Raw genomic sequence first — 26,637 nt, 5'->3', positions numbered from 1 at the left:
TCAAAAAAAAAAAAAGTTTTATTATTATTTTAAATTACTCTCCCTCTTCTAATAAAGTAGCAGTGGCTGGGACCTATTTTAAGTATCAATTCTGCTTAAAAAGATGCAGTCTAATCCTGTTTACATGAAATAAGCCTGCTTCCAAGCAGGTTTAAGATTACGGCCCTGTTGCTATGACGTCAACTCAGGGATGAGCTTTGAAGAACCAACCAATCCAAGATCAGGTGAAATTATCAACAATCAAAACCAGCTAACAGTGTGAGCGGCATACAAAGAATGGCCCCCTAGAGTTGCTGTCTTAATGTCATCCGCTTTGCTAAGGTAAACAAATGAAAAGTAATATGCAAATATATCAATTTGAAAGAAAATGCAGAGGTACAGTAAAACAAATATATGTAATGTGTGTTGCATATATAAATGTGTGTGTGTATGTGATGAAAACTTCACTTTCTCACAAATGTGGGCAGGCAGATTTTCTCACAAATGCAATGGAGCAATTTCGTCTTCCAAAACAGCAGTCAATATACTGTAAGTCTCACAAAGTCCTGAAACGCATGTTTACACATCTGTGTTTTTCCTAAGGATGCTTATTTGCATCCGGTGCTGCCTGTTTTCATTCACTTTGTCAGGTAAACTGATTTAGGCTGCATTCCACACCACTTTTAGACACACATTTGTGAACTTCCCTAAACATTCACCTCGGGGGGAATCCCCACTGCCATTTTGAAGTACATTTCACTTAGTGAAGTGAACGAGGGAAGTTTATATTGACAGACCGTTGACCCCTCGATTTTGACAGAGGGAGCGTGTCTGCTTTATATGCGCATTTCAGGCTGCTCCATAGACCACACCACGATTGTGACATCAATGCAGCATCGCGTTTAATTTATCACCACACCAAACAACTCTATATGAAGAGTTCAGATCCAAAAGCCTCTAAGTGCCATCTGAAATTTTCATCTAAAATTAGGATTTTTATCAAGCTCCTATGCTTAGGTTGAGTCATTTTACTTTAATTGCAATGTGAAAGTCCTTTTCCAGGCTATTAAAGTGAAATAACTGAACATAAATATAAGAGCCTGATAAAAATCCTAATTTTAGATGAAAATTACAGATGGCACTTAGAGGCTTTTGCATCTGAACTCTTCATATATCTAAATTATTATTATTATTATTATTATTACATTTAAAACAGCCCACACATACATACTGTATATACATATAGAATGCTGCACCAAACAAATTCGTAAGGGGAAAAATATAAGCAATAAACCAACTCTATAGCAGATTCTAAGTGATCAAGGGCTAAGGACGTTCCAGTTCAGCCCATTCCATGGGTTCTGCCAGTAGTGGGCACTCATGCAACATAATCAATGGTACATCCGAGTAAACGAGACAGAGGTAAGTTTGCATATGAAGGGCATACAATAATGAACTGGAACACAGGGTCAGTGGTCTAATGAAGGGGTCATTCCATGAAATCGGTTCCTTTTGCGTCCCTAAGAAATAGTCAATCATAGATTTGCAATTTAAAAACAATGATATTATGTATTCTTTCATCAATATTACATCAAGAAACTCAATTATTATTTTGAATAATTTAAATAGCGTTTATGCTGATGAGGGTAAGGTTTTTGGCCTGTCACTATGATTTTTCTTTTTCAGCAGGACTTTTTAAATTTACAAAATGAAAGCAATGTTATACAAAAATCAAATTTGCGTATTGTTTTAAATATAGCTTCATGATTAAGCAATGTTTTTGGCATAAGTATGCATTTTGCTCTGTAAATTCAATTTTTATTGGTGTCACCTGATTTAATGTCAGCCCTGCTACCCTCACCAAAAAAAACCTTGTAAAAAATAATGTACATTCACGTGACATTACTTCTAAGATGTTAGATTTAATTTTAAATTAATTTTAAATGAAATTCAATTCAAGTTTATTTGTATAGCACTTCTTACGATACAAATCATTGCAAAACAACTTTACAGAAAATAAGTTTCTTCAATATTTAGTAGTACCTAGAAGTACCATAAGTAGTGACTGTCAGTTAATGTGCACATGAAAGGAATTTTCAGAAAAATTAATACAAGACATAGTCAACCAGATGATGAACACTATTAAAGGTGCAGTAGGGAACTTTTGTAAAAAAAATATTTTTTTCATATTTATTAAACCTGTCTTTATGTCCTGACAGTAGAATATGAGACAGATACTCTGTGAAAAAAATCAAGCTCCTCTGGCTACTCCCAGTGGTGCTATTGCCATTTGCAGTTACAGACCACTCCTGGTAAGAAATCAACCAATCAGAGCTGCGGTCCGTAACTTTGTTTGTGTTCAAAATGTAGAAAAATGTATATAATAAGCGAGTACACCATGAATCCATTTTTCAAACCGTGTTTTTGGCTTGTCCTGAATCACTAGGGTGCACCTATAATAAGTGTTTATATTCGGACTATTTTAGATTGCTTCGGGGGTACCGCGGCGGAGTAACCCATTACCTTTGTGATTCTTCATAGACATAAACAGAGAGAAGTAGTTCCGGCTACGATGTTCTTCCGCAAGACGCAAGCAGTTCTGTTTATTAACCGCTAGAGCGTCAAAAGTTCCCTACCGCAGCTTTAACAGCAATTATTATATGATGCTGTTTCAGGGTTAGCATCATCTGAGGTCCTCTGAGGGGTGGGCAACATCTCGGCAAAACAGAAAAACAAATAGAGACATAATTAGCGTAGCTGCTGTTCCAACGAAGTAAAATTAATTAGTTTAACCAAAGCTAAAGAATAATAATGCACATTTGATTAGATACAACTGCAGTCACAAATTATGAGATGCATTATTTGAATGCTTGGCAAAAGAGATTGAATCTAGATTTAAACAGAGAGAGTGGGTCTGAACCCCGAACATTATCAGGAAGGCTATTACAGAGTTTGGGAGCCAAATGTGAAAAAGCTCTTCCTGCTTTAGTGGACTTTGCTATCCTGGGAACTACCAAAATCCAGCATTTTGTGACCTTAGGGAGCGTGATGGACGGTAGTGTGGTATAAGGCTAGTTAGGTACACAGGAGCTCAACCATTTAGGGCCTTATAGGTAAGTAATAATAATTTGTAACTGATAAGGAACTTAATAGGTAGCCAGTGCAGAGACTGTAGAATTGGGGTAATATGATCATATTTTCTTGACCTGGTAAGGACTCTAGCCGCTGCATTTTGGACAACCTGTAGCTTGTTTATTGAAGATGCAGGACAACCCCCTAAATGTGCATTACAATAGTCCAGTCTAGAGGTCATGAATGTATGAACTAGCTTTTCTGCATCAGAAACAGGTAACATGTTTTGTAGCTTGGCAATGTTTCTAAGATGAAAGAATGCAGTTTTTGTAACTTGGGAAATATGATTTTCAAAAGACAAGTTGCTGTCTAATATAACACCCAGATTTTTTTACTGTAAAGGAAGTAACAGTACATCCGTCTAGTTGTAAATGCAGTCTACTCAATTCTGTGTACTGTTTTTTGGTCCAATAAGTAATATCTCTCTCTTATCCGAATTTAATAGGAGAAAATTATTGGTCATCCAATAATTTTACATTTTTAACACACTCTGTTAGCTTAGATAATTTAGAAGTTTCATCTGGTTTTGTTGAGATATATATATTTGAGTATCATCAGCATAACAGTGATAACTAATCCCATATTTTCTAATAATATTACTAAGGGGCAACATGCATATTAAAAAATAGCAGAGGACCTAGGATGGATCCTTGTGGCACTCCATATTTTACTGGTGATAAATGAGATGACTCCCCATTTAATTAAACAAAATGATAGCAATTGGACAGGTAGGATGTAAATCATCTTAGAGCATGCCCTTGAATACCTGCATAGTTTTGTAATCAGTCTATGAGTATTTCATGATCTATAGTGTCGAACGCAGCACTAAGATCAAGTAAAACCAGCAATGAGATGCAGCCTTGATCTGACGCAAGAAGCAAGTCATTTGTAATTTTAACAAGTGCAGTTTCTGTGCTATGGTGGGTCCTGAAACCTGACTGAAATTCTTCATATAGATCATTTGTTTGCAGGAAGGAGCACAATTGAGCAGACACAACTGTTTAATTTTTTTTTAGACATAAATGGAAGATTTGAAATGGTCCTATAATTTGCCAGTTCACTTGGATCTAGTTGTGTTTTTTTTTTTAAATAGGAGGCTTAATAACCGCCAGCTTGAATGGTTGTGGGATGTGACATAAAGATAACTAATAATAATATAGTTAATAATCTTGAGAAGCAGTTCTTCTGATACAGGTAACAACTTTTTCAGTAATTTAGTGGGTACAGGATCTAATAAACATTTCAAGTCAGGTTTAGAGGAAATAGGATGAGAAAGGGTGTAATGATTCTTCTGAACTGGCTGACCAGGGTGTCTTGTTAGGGAGACTCAGAGTGGGGGCTTCATCTCTGTAGATAATGCGTTAGGTTACTAGAAGACCCCCAAAGGTTTGAATGAACTGATGTGGGCTTGAGCTTGATAGAGATAATTTAGACTGTTGCGGATGTAGAGACGAAATGCTTCTGATGACCAGCGGCCCATGATTCTTATGGTTTCATCCGAGATGCCAGTGCTGGTGGCCGTTGTGGCTGTTCCGATCCGAAAGGAGTGTATTGAGTAGTGTTCAGGAGATATGCCTGAGGTGCTGAGAACTTTTTGAAAGTGCTTGTTAAACCAAGATCTTGTGACCATTTCCCATCTTGTGGCCATCTTTTCGTTGAGAAAGAGGTCCTTGAGGAGTCAAATTATTGGCATATCTGGAAGCAACATACTCTGAAAGTGGCTCAAAAGGGCTGAGGAAGGAGTTGAAATGAAATATGTAGATGGGAAATGACTCTCCAAATTGGTCAGTTTTGCTTTTCTTCAGAGTGAATATGAGAGACTCTGGAGTGTGAGCTTTAATTAACATGGAAACATGGGAATGTGAAATTGAGTGGCATTGCTCACCGGTCGCAAGTTTGTGGATGAAGTTGATTCCTGATAAGTAAGACTTGATGGTGGAGGTTCAGATTTTTTTATTTAAATGAGCATGTGTGACAAAGTTGCAGATTGACCAAGCGTCTATTAGAGGAAATGAAAGTTGGTAGAAGGAGTGGTAAGCCTTAAAGCAGTTCCATCCAGTTAGGTAGGTGGAGAGAATCCTATGGGCGAGACCGCTGAAGATAGCTTCTCACGAAGCACGTGAAAGGTCTTCCAGATGTGGATTTAGTTGAAGATCGTAGCTAAAAAAGGGACTGGTGTGGGATGGATGTCTGACTCTGGAGACAAGATTCTGAACTTCTGAAAAGAAAGACGAGACAAAGAATCAGCTATGTTATTGCGGTAGCCCGGAATTACAGTATTACAAACTGGTGTTGAGCAGATATTAGAGTCAATCTGCTGACGAATTGTATGATGGCTGGGGAACGAGATCTGCTTTTATTAATGATTTCAACTACTGCGGAGTTGTCAGAGTGAATAAGTATAGTGTGTTTAGACCATTCATCCCCCCAAAGGCTGGCTGCAATGATGACTGGATATATTTCATGAAGAGTGGATGAGGGCGAGACTGATTGCTGAAAGAGATGGCTAAACTCGGGTGGCCATTCGGAAGTGAACCAAAGACTGCCGTAGTACCCGCCAAATCCAGTGGAAGGTGCTGCATGAGTATACAGCTGGATGTCTTCAGGCTGAGTGATGTAGTTATTATAGAAGAAGAATATACCATTCCAAGAAGACAAGAATTTCTGCCAGAAATGCATCTCCATCTTACAGCCTTCATCCAGATTGACTTTGTCATGGAGGGAAGGGACTGAAGCTGTTTTTGATAGAAGGTAGGAGAGAAAAGATTTCCCTTGAGGAATTATTATGATGGAGTAGTTGAGGTGACTGAGGAGGACCAAAAGCTGCTGCTTCATGCACCTATCTACTAGAAGGTAATTTCATAGCAGAAATGAAATACGTTGTACTTTCTCTGGAGGCAGAGATGCTTGGAAGGAAATTGAGTCTAGGTTGATGCCTAAAAACTCAATGGAAGTGCATGGCCCAATGGTTTTCTCTTTTGAAAGGGGAACGCCCAGCTCCGAAAAGACATTGATGAGAGTAGACAGACCTGAGTGTGGAGGTGAGGAGTAAGGTGTAATTATGAAAAAGTCATCGAGATAGTGAAGGACATAGGGCAGCTTGTGGTTATTGACAAGGATCCAACATAAGGCCTCGGAGAGAGAGCTGAAAATCTTAGGGCTGCTTTTGCAGCCAAAGGTGAGGCGTACGGCAAAATAATATGCTCCTTTCCAGGATACGCCAAAGAAACACCAGAATTCTGGATTAATGGGCATGACTTTAAAAACATTGGTGATATCTGCTTTTGACAGCCTCAGGCTGTGGCCTGCCTGGCTGATGAAAGCGATTGCTTGTTCGATGGTAATGTATTTCATGGAGAAGTCTGGGGCAGGGATGATGCTATTAATGCTAGGAATTAATGTGCCATGAGGGGAAGAAAGGTCGATGATTAATCTCTTTTTCCCGGAGTATTTCCTGGTGGCGATTCCTATAGGACTGATTCTTAATGGAGAGAAAGGAGGTTCTTTGAATGGACCAATCATAAATCCTTCTTGAACTTCTTTCGCTATTAATGCATCAACAGTGTCTGGCTCGGAGAGAGCGGACTGAAGGTTGTTGGATATGTGAGAAGTGTCTGGCTTAATATCTATACCTGGCTGGAAACCATTTTGTAAGCTATTGGTAAGAAAATCTATGAACTCTTTATCGGAGTGGTTTAGTAAAGCGGAGTTTAGGGCTTTAACCTTAATCGGAGTGCTGAGGTACTTTAGTAGTCATTGAGGTAAGGCGGTTGGGCTGTGGGGGCAGGAATTCCTGGCGTGAGCACCGCCGCAGAAAGAGCAGACATGAAGTCTGCAGCTGGAGAGCGAACAGCCGAGGTCATTGAAATTATTGCAGATCATTCTGCCTCCTTGGTATAGAACCACCCGTCCCCTTTAGTCTATACTTTTGGGAATTGGGACGTTGACTGTGGGACGTACGTCAAGGGGCTGGTAAGGGGAGGTGGAGCTGCTGGAGACAGTCTGTTGAATATGGGTGTTCTGCGTGAGGACTGTAGCTATGACTTAAGGGGGGTAATCGTGCCTATGGAGGCGGGATGTGACGAGGCTCTGCAAAGCTTGCAGGAAATCAATCAATCAATCACCTTTATTTATATAGTGCTTTAAACAAAATACATTGCGTCAAAGCACTGAACAACATTCATTTGGAAAACAGTGTGTCAATAATGCAAAATGATAGTTAAAGGCAGTTCATCATTGAATTCAGTCATCTCTGTTCAGTTTAAATAGTGTCTGTGCATTTATTTGCAATCAAGTCAATGATATCGCTGTAGATGAAGTGACCCCAACTAAGCAAGCCAGAGGCGACAGCGGCAAGGAACCGAAACTCCATCTGTGACAGAATGGAGAAAAAAACCTTGGGAGAAACCAGGCTCAGTTGGGGGGCCAGTTCTCCTCTGACCAGACGAAACCAGTAGTTCAATTCCAGGCTGCAGCAAAGTCAATTGTGCAGAAGAATCATCTGTTTCCTGTGGTCTTGTCCTGGTGGTCCTCTGAGACAAGGTATTTAGAGGGAATCTGTATCTGGGGCTCTAGTTGTCCTGGTCTCCGCTGTCTTTCAGGGCAGTAGAGGTCCTTTCTAGGTGCTGATCCACCATCATGTCTGGATACGTACTGGATCCGGGTGACTGCAGTGACCCTCTGGTCTGGATACAGAAAAGTGAAGAAAGGGCTGCAAAGAGTGCCCCAGTATGTTCCATGGTTAAACTGCTGTAACCAACCTGCTACTTGAGTAGCAAATAAAACATGGTAGTTATAGAAGCCTGTCCCTCCAAAGTGAACGGCCATATCTAGAACGATAGATAGATAATCGTCTAGCTCGGACCTTCGGACCATCCGGGTAAACGGAACAAATTATATCTCTGAAGTTCAAGAAGGCTAAAGCGAATTTAGTAGGTCTTTGAACTAGGATTATTGTATGGCTAAGCTGCATGATCCCTTGCCTGGTTTGAAGCTCTCTGGGCTCGCTAAAATTTATGAGGGACGGCTGGAGAAGGTGGGCTAGATCAGTGTAATTCCTGGATAGGATCTGAAGACGTAAGGCTTGGGAAATGGGGGAAGGCCGAATAACTGATGAAGCTGGCCGAGGAGGAGGTACTGCTGTGGCCAGGGTATATGTGCTGCTGTTAGATGGCACGATATGAGGGTATATAGAAGGGGAGGGGCTAGGGGAAGTGAGGGATGAGTAAGGGTATGAGAGGGAGGGGGAAAAGGTGAGGTTAATTGGAAAAGGAGAAGGTACCTAGGGTGGTTAAAAAGGTTCACTTGTTGGAATGAATCCAGAACCAGAAGTAACAGAAGCCGTGTTGGTATTGACGGCTGAAGAATGGGTAGGGGAATGCATGATGGGGTGAGAGGATGAATGAGTGTTAGGATTTGTTGCGGTTTGTGGACCTAAAGATAAGAGAAATTATGTAATTATCTGAGATAGTTCAGAGGTAGAAGGAGCTGGGGTGAGTGGCAATTGCATTTGGCCGCCGCTAGGTGGAGCAGATGCTGCTTGCTGAGGTTCCAACGAGACTGATCGGTGACGTCGCGAGTGACGACGGAGGAATTCCGAGAGGATGCAGTTTGCCTTTGGTCGCCACTAGGTGGCGCATCTGCGGCTTGAGGAGGTAGTTCACGAGACTGTGTGATGACGTCACGAGTTACGATGGTGGAATTCCGTGAGGATACCGGAACAGCTGAGGGCTCCGGGTTTGCATTTGGCACGGCGTTGGTGGCTGCAGTGTAAAGTTGAAATAGTATGAATTTATTGTCAGCTGAAATTAATGCCTTTATCCTTGAGAGCACGCTGGAGGCGAGCTATGGTCCAATGCTTGATATCAATCTCTGATCCGGTAGACTTGCAGAGAGTGTTTTGTCGAGGATTGCCGATGGATGGTTGTTGATGCTGTTGGCGAGGAGAAATCCCGGATGGCAAACCTGCGCGAGAATGCTCGCTGGACCGAGGGATCCGAATGGTGGTGGGGACCGGTGAGAAGATTTGCTTGGTGAGGACTGGTGAGAAGACCAGCTGGGTGGAGGAGATTTGCCCCTGAAAAGATCGTCATCTGAGTCGGAAGGGTTGATCTGCAGTTCGGGATCAATGGCAAGTGGGACCAATGAGAAACTGAGTCAACAGTTAAGAGAAGGTCGTTCTTGCATAAATAGCTGACGGGGGACTAGCTGATTGGTTGAGGCGTGACCTTGTTCCCGAACTTTAGTTAACTTCATTAACTCCATGTTGTTGGTTTAGATGCAGTGATAAGTTTATTAAACTCTTCCTGTCCTATAATTGTAAAGCACTGCAGTTTATCTTTGGGTGCGATGGATGAAACTGAATTATTAGATTTGTTATTGTATTTCTGATGTTATCTATTTTATCAGTGAAGAAATTCATAAATTCATTACTATTAAATATTGATAAATGTTGGAATATTGAAATCAAGTGGTGTCTGTGTCAGGAACACAACTGGACACAGATGCAGGTTACAGTGTGAGAATTTATTCAAAAAGTCCAAAAGAAAAAACTCCCTCCAACGAACAGAAACAGGCCGGGAAATAAGGGGTCCAAACAGAAAAATAAGAGACTTCAATGCCCTTGCGTATACACCCGGCAGGGGGCGCCCAACGGCGCGGCCGTGTAGAGAGCAGAGGGTGGGGGAAGACACGAGAGAGCCCGTAACGGAGCAAACCAAAATCACTTCTGAGGAATGCAGGTGCCCGGTCTAGGAAATGAGGGAGGGGAAAAAATAGAAAACAAAACAAAACTAGTAGCAGCAGACAATGGCACGACAGAACAAGACTAGACAGAATGTATACAAATGGGCTATAGTCGAACAATGATCTGGCACCGATTGGCGTGACAGACGGGAATAAATAGAGCAAGAGATGAACAGACATTGAATTCAGGTGAGTGGAGTCCAAAAATTAGAAGCGGTAGTAATGAGGGGGAGGGAGGAACGCCACAGATAGGTGCAGGACGAACGATCAAAACCAAAACAAAACACCATGTGCACACGAAATGCAGACATAAACAAAAACACACACACCGAAGAACTGGGTGATCAGACAGCGGACATGACAGTACCCCCCCCCCCCCCCCCCTCTGACGGACGCCACCAGGCGCTGCAGGAAGGGGCTCACCACGTCGCCGGTAGAAGTCCTCGACCAGTGTCCGATCCAAGATGTCCCAGGCCGGGACCCAGCTCCTCTCCTCTGGGCCAAGGGGGGAAGGGGGATTTGGTTGCAGAGGGAACAAGTTGGGAATGGAACACAGGTTTAACCCTGGAAACATGGAAAACAGGGTGCACCCGACCAAGCGTGGTAGGGAGCTTGAGCTGCACCGCTGACAGACTCAGGACCTTGGTGATCCGATATGGCCAATGAACCTGGGTGCCAACTTGCGTGAGGCTACCCTGAGAGGCAGGTCCTTGGTGGAGAGCCATACGCTTTGACCACACACATAGCATGGAGCAGGAGTCCGGTGACGATCGGCCGCTGCTTTGGTCCACCTATTAGCCTGGGCCAAGGCCGCCTTAGCTTTCTTCCAGGTGCGTCGCCACCGTCGGACAAAAGCCAAAGCAGACGGGACCGCAGCTTCGGGTTCCTGTGTGGAAAACAAGGGATGTTGATAACCAACAGAACACTGGAATGGGGACATACCTGTGGCAGAAGCAGGAAGGGAGTTATGGGTGTATTCTACCCAGGACAGCTGTTGACACCAGGAGCTGGGATTGTGGGATGCCAGGCAGCGAATCGTCATTCACTTTTCAAATTGACGTCATTTTCGTATCGTCATTCACTTTTCAATTTTAACACGCCATGTAGATGTCAGCGGTAAGAAAAAAATAATAAACTGTTGATGATTTATAGGTCATGTCAGAATTCAAATGCACAAACTAGCTAGTTAAAAAAAACGTCTTGTTTTCAAGGTACTGTGTCGTGTTTTTTAAAGGTATTAGTGAACTCTGGTGTGCCTCAATTCTAGAGCTAACGTTAGGTTGCTACAATAGATTTTCCAATTAAATCGTTCTTTGAGTGGTATGATTTAATATTGTAAACATGTTTTTTATTCACTTGGATGTGTGAAGATTGTACCCAGTTAACGAGATCTCATAGAACAGTCTTGGTAGAGAATAGTCTAAAATGCTAGGTTGTCTATGCACACGAGAGTTTGTTAGCTAACTATGTTTTTTTGTTTTTTAGTTGAAGTAGTACTTTTCCCTATGCAGGTGTAAATGCCTGATGTTTAATATGTTTATGATGATGTTTAAAGTGCTTTGGTGGCCATGGGTCTGTTGAAAGTGCTATATAGCCTAAATGCAGTCCATTAACCATTTTACATATTTTGTATAGGAGAATGTTAACATTTATATAAGTTTTTTTTTGTTTTTGTTACCACACAATTTTTTACAGTCCATCTACCACACACAGCATTTCACCTACATTGTTCAATTCCTTTTCTTTTTTTTTAAAGTTATTAATTGGATTTTTGTGAACTCTATAAGTTTAGTATTTTGTAAAAATTATAAGGTACTACCGGTATTTCATATGTGTCACTATACTTATTACGTAAAGAATCTATTAATACTACCCTCTTCTTTAAGGCAAATCACATTAGTGTGCGTAAAGGGACGGAGCTACCACTAATACAGAAATGCACATAGTGCTGCAGCCGGTATCACTGCCCGCTGTGCAATTCAAACACAGTGGGGTACTGTGGAAACGGAAGACGTGGAGAACTTTGAAGGTTTTATACAGACCCTGAATTTCGTGAGCATTGCCCAGACTGCTAGTTTTAGGGGGCAGGAATGAGGTGTGGTGTGCACAGTTTATTTGGAACTTGAAATAGGGACTTCCCCCACAACCTTACGGGCCTGACTGTGGCATCTTCATTCTGATGGTCAGATTTGACAAATTTTACTAATTAGATTGTGTAATTTCAAATAAATATTGCAAAACCATGAAGTGTTTATTTGATCTGGATTGTTTGGTAAATTGTCTGATCATGTGAATCTACGTATATTTTAAAAACAGAAGTGGTTACATTTAAAAAAAAAAAAAAAAAAAAAAAGGATTGAATATCCAAATGGGCAAGGCAAAAAAACTGTGGTCCATTAACATGTACAAGTCTGTTGTATTGACAAAACGTTATAGTCCATTGATCTAGGCTGAATTTAAGTCACAAAAAATAGTGATATGATCTGAACAATATATATTTTCAAGGTGGTTCTTGTGAATGCAGTTTGCATGAATTATTGATGTTATAATATTAAGTATATTATTGAGAATTGTTTTATGTAAAGAGATATGATAAAGATAATATTTCAATTTGCACACAGTTTTTATATTATATATTTTAAGTCATAAAAGTAAAATGACAATACGGAAAATACGTGTGCAATTAAGCCTGCAAAGAATGCTGTCTATCTACTGGTGAAAACAGAAAATAAATATGCTGTCTATCCATGGGTGAAACTATAAAATAAATATATGTCTATCCAGAGGTGAAAATATAAAATAAATATGCTGTCCATCCAGAGGTGAGAACTAAATATGTTGTCTATCCAGAGGTGAGAACTAAATATGCTGTATATCCAGAGGTGAGAACTAAATATGCTGTCTATCCAGAGGTGAAAATATAAAATAAATATACTGTCCATCCAGAGGTGAGAACTAAATATGTTTTCTATCCAGAGGTGAGAACTAAATATGCTGTCTATCCAGAGGTGAGAACAAAATATGCTGTCTATCCAGAGGTGAAAATATAAAATAAATATACTGTCCATCCAGAGGTGAGAACTAAATATGTTGTCTATCCAGAGGTGAGAACTAAATATGCTGTCTATCCAGAGGTGAGAACTAAATATGCTGTCTATCCAGAGGTGAAAATATAAAATAAATATACTGTCCATCCAGAGGTGAGAACTAAATATGTTGTCTATCCAGAAGTGAAAATATAAAATAAATATACTGTCCATCCAGAGGTGAGAACTAAATATGTTGTCTATCCAGAGGTGAAAATATAAAATAAATATACTGTCTATCCAGAGGTGAAAATATAAAATAAACAAATGTCAATCCAGAGGTGAAAATATAAAATAAATGTCCATCCAGAGGTGAGAACTAAATATGCTGTCTATCCAGAGGTGAAAATATAAAATAAATATATCTCAATCCAGAGGTGAAAATAGGAAATAAAATTGCTGTCCATCCAGTGGTGAAAACGGAAATTAGCGGCGAAACGGAAATGACGTAGGCAGTCTATCCACTGGTGTCCAGCCAGTGGTGTCTAGCCGGAGGTGAGTCTGCGGGGCTGCAGCTGGATGCTATTGATGAAATGGGCCGCCTTAGAGAAACGGTCCACCACCGTAAGAATGACGGTGTTACCCATAGATTCCGGGAGGCCAGTGACAAAATCAAGGGCCAAATGTGACCAAGGGCGAGAAGGGATGAGCAACGGGTGGAGCAGACCAACGGGAGGCGCATTGGAAGTCTTGTTCTGAGTGCACACCGAGCAGGCAGCCACGAACTGCCTGACATCCTTGGCCATGGATGGCCACCAGAATTGCTGACGGATGGCAGCCAGCAACCTCCGGACTCCTGGATGACAGACCAGCCTGGACGAGTGACCCCACTGGATCACTTCAGAGTGCAACTTGGTGGGAACAAACAGATTACCCGCTGGACCCCCCTGCGGCACAGGCCCCTTAAGTAGGGCCTCCTCTACTCGTCTCTCGATGTCCCAAGAGAGAGATGCCACCACCACCCCTTTGGGCAAGATGGTGTCTGCTGACTCCTCCCCCTCAGGAGCCTCGAAGAGACGAGAGAAAGCATCGGGCTTAACATTTTTGGACCCGGGCCTGTATAACATGGTGAAATTGAAACGGCCAAAGAAGAGGGCCCAGCTAGCCTGTCGGGAGCTCAGCCTCCTGGCCGAACGGATGTACTTGAGGTTCTTGTGATCCGTCCAGACATGGAAGGGCCGAGCTGCGCCTTCCAACCAGTGACGCCACTCCCCCAAAGCAAGCCTGACCGCCAACAACTCCTGATTACCTATGTCGCAATTCCGTTCCGGGGGACACAGGCGTTGGGAGAAGAAGGCACAGGGATGCACCTTTCCATCCTCGTGTGACCGCTGAGATAGGACCGTGCCCATACCGACATCTGAGGCATCCACCTCAACGATGAATTGACGTTCAGGGTCTGGAATAGACAAGACAGGAGCAGAGATAAAACGGGACTTTAATTCAAAGGCCTCCTGTGCCCCAGTATTCCACTTGAACGGTACCTTGGGAGAGGTGAGTGCCGTTAAAGGTGCAGCAATCTCACCAAAGTTCCAGATGAGCCGGCGATAGAAGTTGGCAAACCCCAGGAACCGCTGCAGAGCTTTACGAGAGTCAGGAGCTGGCCACTTGGCAACGGCCCTTACCTTACAGGGGTCCGCTTTGATCTCCCCCGCAGAAACAGGAACGGAACCGACTGGGCATGGAAGACGCACTTCTCTGCCTTAACATAGAATTGGTTCTCCAGCAGCCGTTGTAACACCTGGCGAACATGCTGAGTGTGTACCTGCAGAGATGGGGAAAATATCAAGATATCATCAAGATACACGAAGACGAAGCGATTCACCATGTCTCTCAACACGTCGTTAACCAGGGCCTGGAAGACAACTGGGGCTTTGGTCAGACCAAATGGTAAGACCCGGTAATCAAAGAGTCCTGTGGGTGTGTTGAAAGCTGTCTTCCACTCATCCCCCTCATGTATGCGAATCAGGTGATAGGCATTCCGAAGGTCTAGCTTGGTGAAGACCTTGGCTCCCTGCAGTAGCTCAAAGGCAGACGATATAAGAGGCAAGGGGTACCTGTTCTTAATAGTGATGTCATTCAGGCCTCGGTAGTCTATACAAGGATGCAAGGAGCAGTCCTTCTTCTTGACAAATGGCGCTCCATAGGCTCAGTGGTTTCTGTGGGGGAAACAGGTGACGACTCCTTGATCCTCCAGGGTGAACGAACTGCCAGGCGCTGACGGCGGCGGCGAAGGCGACCCTCGATCCGCAATGCCATATTAACGAGATCATCAAAGTCACGTGGCAAGTCCTGAGTGGCCAGCTCATCCTGGATGTCATCCTCTAGCCCTGCACGGAACATAGCTCGACAGGCCTCCTCATTCCAATCACAGGTCGCTGCCAGAGTCTTGAAATGAATCACATAGTCCGTCACTGAGCGACCCGCCTGATGGAGCCGTGCTAGCTGGTCAGCCGCTTCCTGACCTCTGGCAGAGCAGTCAAATAGCCTCTTCACCTCCTGGCGGAATTCCTTAAAAGAGGTGCAACAGGGAGCTTTAGTCTCTCTAGCCTTGCCAGTTAGAAGAGTCAATACAAAAGCCACTTTGGACATCTCAAGTGCGTATGTGCGTGGCTGCAAGGCAAACACCACCGAACACTGGGACAAGAAGGCCCGGCAGGAATTGGGGTCCCCATCGTAGGGTGGTGGGTTATTGTATCGGGGCTCAGGCTCATGGTGAGGAAGATAGTGAGCTGCACCACCCTGTGCAGCCTCTCGTTGCAGCTCTTGGATGTGGGTGGTTAGCTCAGCCACTTGGTTGGCTAAAAACTCCACCTCCCTTGTGGTGTTCGACAATCTGGCTTCGTTCTGGCACAAAAGAACTCCCTGCTGGGTGACTGCGGTTCTAACAGAATCTGCGCCTGCTGTGTCCATCTTGGCCAGATCGTTCTGTCAGGAACACAACTGGACACAGATGCAGGTTAAAGTGTGAGAATTTATTCAAAAAGTCCAAAAGAAAAAACTCCATCTAACGAACAGAAACAGGCCGGGAAATAAGGGGAAAAGGTCCAACAGAAAAATAAGAGACTTCAATGTCCTTTCATATACACCCGGCAGGGGGTGCCCAACGGCGCGGCCGCGTAGAGAGCAGAGAGGGGAGGAAGACACGAGAGAGCCTGTAATGGAGCAAACCAAAATCACTTCTGAGGAATGCAGGTGCCCGGTCTAGGAAATGAGGAAGGGGAAAAAATAGAAAACAAAATAAAACCAGTAGCAGCAGACAATGGCACGACAGAACAAGACTAGACAGAATGGCTACACATGGGCTATAGTCGAACAACGATCTGGCACCGATTGGCGTGACAGACGGGAATAAATAGAGCAAGAGATGAACAGACATTGAATTCAGGTGAGTGGAGTCAAACAATTAGAAGCGGAAACTGTAGTAATTAGGGGGAGGGAGGAACGTCACAGATAGGTGCAAGACGAACGATCAAAACCAAAACACCATGTGCACACGAAATGCAGACATAAACAAAAAAACACACACCGAAGAACTGGGTAATCAGACAGCGAACATGACAGTCTGGTTATTTGTTAATTTAGCCACTTTGCTAAATAAAAACCTTGGATTGTTTCGGTTATTTTCAATGAGTTTGTGGACATGCTCGGCCCTGGCAGTTTTTAGGGCCTGTCTATAGCTGGACATACTGTTTTTCCATGCAATTCTAAAAACTTTCAAGTTAGTTTTTCTCCATTTGTGCTCAAGACTACAAGCATGCATGATACAAAGAAATGGTAGGTAACATCATTACTCTGAGGTATGACATCTATATCAGTTAGATCGATTCCATGCGATATAATTAAATCTAGTGTAAGGGTTTATTAGGTCAGTAAACGCAAGTCCTAATGTATCATTTGTATTATCAACGTGAATATTAAAATCTCAGTCGATTAGTGCTTTATCAACTGTAACCAAAAATTCTGAGAGGAAATCTGCAAATTCTTTTCGGAATTCTGTATATGGCCCTGGTGGTCTATACATAGTAGCCAAAGCAAGAGATACAATAGATTTCTTTTGCATATCTGACAGTGTAACATTAAGCAGAAGTATTTCGAATGAGTTAAACCTGTATCCTATTTTCTGGGTAACATTGAGAATATCGCTATACTGTATATTGTTGCAACACCTCCACCACGACCAGTATGACGGGGCTCATGTTTATAACAGTAGTTCGTAGTGATGTCCGATTCCTAAACGAATCGTTCAATTTAATCAGTTCATTTTAGTGGTTGAACCAGTTCACCAAATCGTTTGGTGAATCGTTTGAAAAGGTTCACGCCTCCAATAAGCATTAATCCACAAATGATTTAAGCTTTTTTTACGTGACTGACACCCCCTCTGAGTCAGAATAAACCAATATCCTGGAGTAATTAATTTACTCAAACAGTACACTGACTGAACAGCTGTGAAGACCGAACTGAAGATGAACACCGAGCCGAGCCAGATGACGAATGAACACGCCCACTGCTGGAGTAGTTCTCGTTCTTGAGTCAAGAACCGGTTGCTTCGGTTTTCTGATCACCAGTACATTGAACCAAGAAATGTTTCTGTCGGACGTGTCCGTTTTGAGAACCGATGAGCTGATTTTCGTTCTCGAGTCAAGAACCGGTTGCATGATTATACTGCGAGGAGCTGATTATACTGCGCATGCGTGCTTCAGCGTTAAGCCAACTTACTCACAGGGCGTCTGAACCGAACTGATTCTTTTGGTGACTGATTCTGATCTGATTCTGTGCTAATGTTATGAAGGCAGGTAAACCGGGGGCTTGGATGAAGGGCATTCTGGCGAAACGTAAATTCATTTAATAACAAATACATCGCCATGGATTATGTATAGTAAGTGGATCATGGTTTCTGTGCTGATGACACCTAATTTATTTACTTTATATCTCCCAGACTTAATTCCTCGTATGCACATTATTGCTGTTACTGTATTTGGGTGCGTTGTTGCAAAACTAAAATGCAAACCTTTCATGATTATGAGGTTTTTAACTGACTAAGTTGCAGTGCAAGTACTTCTATCATGTAAGTGGGTAGAACAAAAGTCATCATAACAGTTATTTGTGAATTGGTTTACTATATGGAGCAAAGTGTCCTGGAGATGTTGTCCGAGAGAAGTTCCGCTCCAATTCTGCTGGGGTGCAGGCCATCAGTGCGAAAAAGTCAAGGACGCTCCCAGAAATTATTCCAAATATTAATTAAAGCTGCAAGCAGCGATGAACAGGCCCTCGCACCTGGGTTCACCGCCTGCGAGTGGCTTTGGTAAAAAAGTGAATGGTGTGAAATGCATTTAAAGTCGTAAATATAAATGGAATATGTCAAAGTAATTTATTTGTGCCAATCTTCCTGCTGCCAGCTGGTGGCGCTATGAGTATAACTGGATTTTGGTATGTAGATTTCTTCAGTCCAGCACTTTTATCAAACTTTATCAAACCTAATTAATTTAGTGCAGATTGAACATGGTATGTTTGAGTTAGTAGAAAGCATGATGTGTGCTATTGCCAACAGGTGGCACTATGTTTTACTTGGTTGGAACCGCAGCTGTGCCCTTTTTTAATTTATATATTTAATTATATAAATTTCCGGTTTTGGAAAATGAAGTTTTGGTTTTGGAAGAAGTTCCACTTTATGTCGGTGTTTTTTTTTTTTTTTTAAGATGTACATGTGGAAAGTGCAGTTTGATGACAACATTGCATGTTGTTTACTTGATGTGCTTATGAGCCACTAGCTAAGTTAACAACACAGAGATATTTGAAGCAGTTTTACTCACCGCATGCGGTTCCAACACACGATCGTGACCCTTTTTCGTTGGGACTGCATTATCCTTAAGAAATAAACGATGTGCAAATCCGGCGTCAAACTGGGCCTTGTTTGTAAAACAAGCATCTTCGAAATGCAGGGAACAAACAAAAACACTTGCACAACTCCGTTGATGCTCTGTAAAAATAAACTCCATCCACTGGTCCCTTAATGCTGTTTTTTTTGGTAATCTGTGCAGAGTTGTCTTGCCCTGGCAACCAAAAACACACTTCTTTTGTGACATTTTGCAACGCTCTCGCTCTGATCAGTGAATGTCTGTGCTCTCAGTGCTCTGCTATACGGGAGCGCGCGCTCTTCCGGCAGAAGTGCCCTTAGGACCCATATAAGGAAATTCCGCTCCATCTAACGTCACACAGAGCCATACATATCGGAAGGAGTATTTTTGGAACAAAAATAGTCCTTCAAACATACAACTTAATTTTTGAAACTTTGTCCATGTTTAGCATGGAAATCCAACTCCTTAACAGTTTAAAAAACTCAGTATGCATGAAATAGCATTTCACCCCCCCCCCCCTTAATGAAAAATGTATTCATCTGGGATTACGAACTTGCTAGAATATCACTGTTGAAATCTGATAAGCCCTAATTTATTAGGGTGGGTGTTTCCACAGAGACAAAGGAACTTTTTCCCACTTCAGATCGCGGACGTTCATTGGTTGTTCACGCGAACAGAGGCGTGAACCATTTCAAGCCATAAGAGCTGACCCAGGAAGTTCCTGGCTCTCTCTTCACTCTTAGTCCTTCTTCGCTTCCACGCTTCGGACCCTGCTCGTCCTTCTTTGCGGCCTCGGTCTGCTCTCCTATCACCGTCCCTTTCAGCATGGCGGCTGAGAGGACAGCCGTTCTCATGGCTCCTTCGGGAGCTTCCATTTCCATTGTTTTTGTTTCTTTTCTTTACTAAGTTTATTCGCCTATTCGCCTCTCCACACGAGGAAGACGAATTCTGAAACATTGCTTTGTTAAACCTTTCAAGTATCGCGCGATTCCGCAGCAACCCCCGGAAGACACGAACCACCAACAAAGAACCACGCTCACACTGCTCCAGCACACGAACGCTGGTTTCAAAAGACCACACTCACGCACGCTGAACCCATGCAAGTACCATTCTCTATGGAGATTTAAATGCTGCTTAAAGTTTGTCTATGATTTGATTTGTTGTTGTCTTTCAAAGGTTACTGTCCGTGAGTTTGCATAACTGAGCTCATTCTGTGATCACGCTCTCTCTCTCACCTCCCTCTCGCCCTTTCTCTCTCATTCATTCTCTCTCTCTCTCTCTCTCTCTCTCTCTCTCTCTCTCTCTCCCTCATTTGTATTATGTTATGTCTTGTACAAAGTTTACTGTCTGTATTGTCGTACGCATATTTACTCTGTGTGATTTGTAGTTTGATGTATTATTAGTTCAATTATTAAAGACCAATATATATCCATGATTGCCTTTGTCTAACACGCTCACATTATGAGTCAATGAGATGCCTGATCTAGCCACAAGCTTTACTTTTAGTAACTAAATTTATCATAATGATAGGATCATGTTTTCATGGCCAGAGAATATTTTTCCTTGATTTATAAGAAGTGATAACTTTATTGAAAATTGATAAGTTAATCTTACGGCCGTTTGCTGGACAAACCACTGTTTGATTTGCAGTAATTTACAGTAAGAGATATCAATTATAGAATTGATATGAAGAATGGAATATTGACATATTAATGAGTAAATTACAGTGCCCTGTAATGAGTTATTGATATATGCAATTGAACTATTTTTCGTCTTCAATAATTTTAATGTAACTGTCATATGAGATATATTTATTAATCATATTCCTGATTAATTATCCAAATTCCCTATATATCATTTGAGTTAATAATTATGTACAACCCAGTGCGCCAGTGTAAGTCTATTTTGTCTCAGATTCAACCAAACGACTGGTTTGTCACGATCGATCTGTAAGATGCATATTTTCATATTCAGATGATCAAGAGACACAAGAAGTTCCTCAGATTCGCTTTGGATGGCAAAGCGTATCAGTACCATGTTCTTCCCTTTCCCTGGAAGCAATATCTTTAGCCTATGAGGCGCGCGGACTCGCTTCGCCCTTAGGAGTTAAAGCTTATTCCTTGAGAGCAGTGGCTTTTTCTCGAGCTTTTCTCAGTGGATCTTCTATGGATGATATCTGTGCTGTGGCAGGTTGGTCCTCACCGAGCACTTTTATCAAGTCTTACAGTCTGGATGTGAGGATGGCTCCTGGCTCCCGGGTTCTCTCCGCTTGAGCAGATGCTTCCTTGGATCCCAGCTATCAGGTACATCAGGGGTTATGGTACAGCGTTCCCATACCGGTGACATCACCGCATCATCGAAGTGACCTATGAAAGGGAACATCTCGGTTACGTATGTAACCATGGTTCCCTGAATAGGGAACAAGATGCTGCGGTCCTGGCCATTCCATACCTTGATAGCATTCTTCTTCTTCAGTTCATGAAATCTGAGCGGAATAGCGCACGGCACCCAGGTAAATGATGTGTGCGCATGCAAGTATGAGGATACTTGCATTTGGACGCATATAAATGTTTATGCAATCGTTCAAAGCCAATAAAGCAGCAAAAATGCTCACAAGCTCTATTAGCGGCTTACGCAGTCCTCTCACACAGAAACACAGACAGCACATATAGCTCTGTTGTTTGTGTTTCAGCATCCTAAAATCTGTTGTTTTAAGGCAATTTGATGCATGTGTTGTAACAGAATACAGCTCTCAAAATTTACAGTAGAGTACACTGAGGTAAACCTACCTGAATGTTCTTATGATCGAGGCGATGGTGAAAAAAATTAAGTTTGGCTGAACTCATTACGCAGCCTCCCTCATAGTCATGGACAAGGACAGGGTCAAGTACTGGCACGAATTTCATCTGAGACTCCCTGTCTCCTTGGCCCTCATCCTCATCCTCCTCCTCTTCCTTCACCTCTTCCTCCACTCTTTACTGCTCTTACTCATCATCTTCCTCCTCCTCCTCCTCCTCCTCCTCCTCTATTGTGTCCTCGACCTTTTCAATCATGTCTCTCTGGATCCATTGTTCCAAAACTGAATGAATTGATTGGGGCATGTTTATCTATCTATTGAAGACTTTTATTGGTGTGTGATAAATTTTCACTCTTAGTGTTTCCACAGGTAACTGTGTGATAATTGAGTTTAAACTGTGCAGACTTGACTGAACAATATTCAATTCTATTGCTTTATAAATGACCACATGGTGTAAGCACTGAGAAATGTAGGGATTTGTATGTAAATGTAGGGATTTGTATGTAGTGTTTTACAATGAAATGGAATTAAATGGAAGATTTTTATTAATCAAGTATAATTAATGTGAATCTAGCCATTTTTGTTGCTAGTTAGTCCCTGGCAAAATACTGGCTGTAAAACCCTGACTTCATCTGAGAGGGGTGTACTTCTTCTATAGCCCCTTTGCTCAGCAGAGGTGACACTTCCTGTCGCAGTACCGCTATTTCCATCAGTTTCACAACCGGGTCGTCTTTGCCAGACCCCTGAACCGTCCCTCGAATTCTGAAAGCTGGATTGCGCAGAGTGACTGAGGGACCGCTTGGTATAACAACTCTATGCAATGCTGCTCAAGGCGCTGTTTGCGGCGAGACAGTCAGTGTTTGAGTATGGGGACTGCAGTGAGAGGGTTGGATGCGCAAAAGTGGTCCAACAGCGCTCTCTAGTGGAGGGCACAGTCCCTGGCAAGTGGCGAGAACATCAGGAGCTGCTATTCGGAGCCCGAGAACGAGAGGCATTAGCCGTCGAGCTCAGGTTCATGCTGTCATTGGTGGCGCCACGAGGGGACGCCATAGGTGAAAGCTCTTCCCAAGGGGCAACTCGTTGGCGGTGAGAGGAGGTTGAGCTGCCGGCGTTCAACCTCCCTGGGCCTGCGAGGAATCAGCTGGCGGAAAGCGGCTGATTGCTGTTTCGCTGCTCTAAATTTTTCCACCACCGAAGTGACAGCCTCTCCGAACAAACCATCCTTAGAAACGAGGGCGTCCTTGAGAAAAGATTTGTCCTTTTCTTTAATATCGGTGAGATTAAGCCAGAGGTGGCACTCAACCGTAATTAATCCAGCCATGGAACGGTCCACTGCTCGAGCAGTATGTTTGGTAGCGCGTTGCGCCAAATCCGTTGCTCGCCGTAATTCCCTCACAGCCTGATGTGATACCCTCCCCTTCATCAAGTTCCTTTAAGAGCTCTGCTTGGTAGGCCTGAAGGACCGCCATAGAGTGGAGCAAGAAAGCCGCCTGGCCAGCGGCCATGTAAGATTTCCCAACGAGGCTGGACGTGACTCGACACGCCTTAGAGGGAAGAAGGGGGCGAGACTTCCATGCCACGGCCGAATTAGGCGCGAGGTGTTTGGCGAGAGTCTCTTCCACCGGAGGCATCGCTGCATAGCCATGGTTCGCCATATCAGAAATGGTGGCAAAATCCGCAGCCGCAGCGTTAGTGATACGCGCCGAGTATGGGTGTTTCCAGGGCCTCGAAACCTCTTGGTGGAGGTCCGGGAAAAAAGGCAAAGGCCTTCAGGGGTGCACGACTGGTTAGGAAATGGTCGTCCAGCTTAGATGAAGGTTGGGCCTCGGCCTTCTCATCCTCCCAATCCAGCCCCAATTTACCCACTGCGCGAGAGACCACATCCAACAGCTCGCTGTAGGAGGGGGAAACACGCTTCTCCTGTCCACTAGGAGGGAGAGAGCTAGTGTCACCCGCGAAGTCCTCAGACCCCGAGGCCGCGGTGGATAAAACGTCGTCATCATAGCGTCCACAACCGAAGGAGCATCACCTCCGGTGTGGGCTGAAAAATCCTCGTTAGAGAAGACGACCGGTTCAATAAAACTATTTTCCTGCACCAGGGTAGGGGAGAGCGAGTGACGTAGAGAAAAATCCAGCGCTGCGCTGTCCTCAAAATTCATGTCGCACGTGTCACCCCAAGCTATCACCTCGTTCGGTGCCTCGGCAGTCACAGAAGTGATGATTCTTAGGGCACAGATGATTCGCTTCCCTGAAAGAATGAATAGCGCGGCACCCAGGTATATGATGCGTGCGCATGTGAAAGGGTAGGATTGGCGAGATGGTATAGGGCTTCAGACATTCGTCACACCGAGGGATGTTCCCATATCGGTGACGTCACCGCAGCATCGAAGTGACCTATGAAAGGGAAGCAAGTTGACATTATTAGGCAGGTGTAGCGGGTGACATAAATTATATGATTCAAAATTAAATGTCTGTATTAGTTAGCACACTCTAATAACAAAACAGCATTTGAATCATTTACACTTTGGGCTATATATTTATACATAAACAGACCAATTGCGCACCAGAAAATCACAGAAACAGCTACTGGAGATAGTGGATATTTAATGAAGAACACAGGAGACAATAATGCGGTAAGTACTTTACATTGAATAATTTCCCCAAATAAAAGTAGGACTTTTCAAAAGAAAACAATTAAATCAACAAATAAATCATTTTTTCAATGTAAAATAAATAAAAAAACCTCTTCAAATATAGTCAGCTATCACTGGTTTACCTGTTACCATCACAGTGAATTAACCCTATAGTAACACCAGATTAGTGTAAGATAACCCTCTCAAGGAAAACTCTTTGAAAGCAAATCATAGTTCAGTTCAATCAGTCACTGATATCAGATTTCGTCACTTACCTCAAATACAACGATGCATCAGTTAATTCACAGTTCCATTCAGAAAAAAGGAAAAAAACAATTAATCAATTAATTTAAACTATATACAATTCATAATATTAATCCTGAAATTAAATCAGGGTTACATCCTTCTAAGTGTGTACGTCCTCGGAACACAAGTTAAGGTAATATAACCCTCACATAATCTGTGTTTGAGATATTGCAATCAACTCACTAGGACATGCAATACCACTCAAGGCAGTTACAAAAAGCAGTATTCAATCCTTGGAACAAAGATTGGGCTACCTGGATCAAGGGATTTCCAAGACTTGGATAGGTATGTATCCTAGGTTTTTTATTTTTTCCTAGTAGAACGTCTGCACTCAGTTTCCACAACAGTGTTGCCTACATTCAAAGGGTTGTTATCGTTGCTGCTCTCTCCTCCAACATTATCTCCATTAACATTTTAATGGAACTGCAACATCAGGTTTTGAAGAGTTTTCAGCAGAAACTTCCACAGGTGTGTGATCTTCTACCATTTCAGGTGATTTAATTTCTTATGTGTTACCCACAGGTAAAGAACTTTCTGGAGTTACAACAGGTAAGACATCCCATTGTCTAGGAAAGTCATGGTAAGTTATGAACTATTTCCTCTACTGGATAATTGCAAAATGCAGTATCAGAGATTTCATCATCCATTTCTGAATTAACAGTCAGCTCCTCTTGTTCTTGCAAACCAAGACTCGACCTAGTCCTAGGCTTCAGTACAATAGGACCCACAATTTCAGGAACAGGCAAAAATCCGCAAGGAAGTAGTATGTCTCTATGCAGATTACGAACTGGACCGTCCTTCATCTCCGGACGAATTGTATAGACAGATAAATTGTCAGCTCGCTTCATCACTACATAGACTTCAGACTCCCACTTATCAGTGAGTTTAACCAACACCAACACACGGTCTCCCACCGAGTCTAAGATGTATAATCCAATCTGTCTTATTCAATTGAATTGATACGGTCTAAAATGTGTTGCATTTACAGAAACTAAGGTTTGCCAAGACAATGGCACTAAGCTGTGAATGATGGGGAAGCGTAATAATCACCCCATGACTAAACACACGCTCAGATATTATTGCTTCTGTAATGGCTTTTCATCGAGGGTGGTTGCCTGTATATGTAGTAGTCTGGGGCACAATGAACTGTGACATGGATGGCTGCTGTAGATCGCTGCAGTGTATCTTGGATTTGAGATATTCATCATATTTGCATGGATTAAAAAAAATACAAAACCAATCAGGGAAAACTTTAAGCATTAACATTAACTGTAAACATTAGCACTTTGTATGCACAAACATTCTTTTTTTTTTTTTTGACAAATCTCTTTATTAGAGGATCGAAGATGTACAAGGAAGGTACAGGAAGTAAAACAGTTCTCTAGTCTCATTTTATCTTAAACAACTAAAGCACCCCCCCCCAAAAAAAAAAAAAACTCCATTTCCATTTCATTTGTTACACAGTTCTTCAAAAGAGTTAAGGATGTACACACACACACACACACACACACACAAAAAACAGGCACAGACAAGCATATCCACATTTCGAAAGTAGTTGGTTAGCAAGGCTTTAAACTTACATTTTCACAATTGTTGATCAGGCTACTCAGTTCCTACCCCATGAAGGTAGTTGACCACTGATTTGATTAAACACATAATAAATAATAATAATAATAATAATAATGATAAAAAGTAGCAAAGGTGTCTCATGTTTCAGGCAATACTTTATGATTCTCAAAATATGTCACAAAGGGCTGCCATTTTAAGTAAAATTTCTGAACTGACCCTTTCATCGTGAATTTAACTTTTTCTAGTTTAAGAAAAAATAATACATCCCAACACTGATAGAGTAGCGGATGTCCAAACTAATAATATTCTACGACGGGCAAGTGGTGATGTAAAAGCAATGATGTCCGATTAGTCCTGGGTTAAAGTTAAGCTCTCATTTGGTATACCAGATATTGCAATCAGCAGACATGGCTTAATTTACATTTTTATGACCTCTGATAAAGTTTGAAAAACAGATGACCAGTATTGATTTAGATGCGGGCACAACCAAAAAGTGTGTGTTAAATCAGCTGGAGAAAGGGAGCATCTATTAC

General features: G+C 42.4%; 1 pseudogene; it reads right to left on the bottom strand.

The window, feature by feature from the left end:
• Positions 1 to 5,254: 5,254 nt before the first annotated feature.
• Positions 5,255 to 10,897, bottom strand: LOC113117838 (uncharacterized; annotated as a pseudogene).
• Positions 10,898 to 26,637: the final 15,740 nt, after the last annotated feature.

Source organism: Carassius auratus, chromosome 17 (assembly GCF_003368295.1).
Source record: "Carassius auratus strain Wakin chromosome 17, ASM336829v1, whole genome shotgun sequence".
NCBI lineage: Eukaryota > Metazoa > Chordata > Actinopteri > Cypriniformes > Cyprinidae > Carassius > Carassius auratus.
This window is presented reverse-complemented; position numbering and strand designations above follow the sequence as displayed.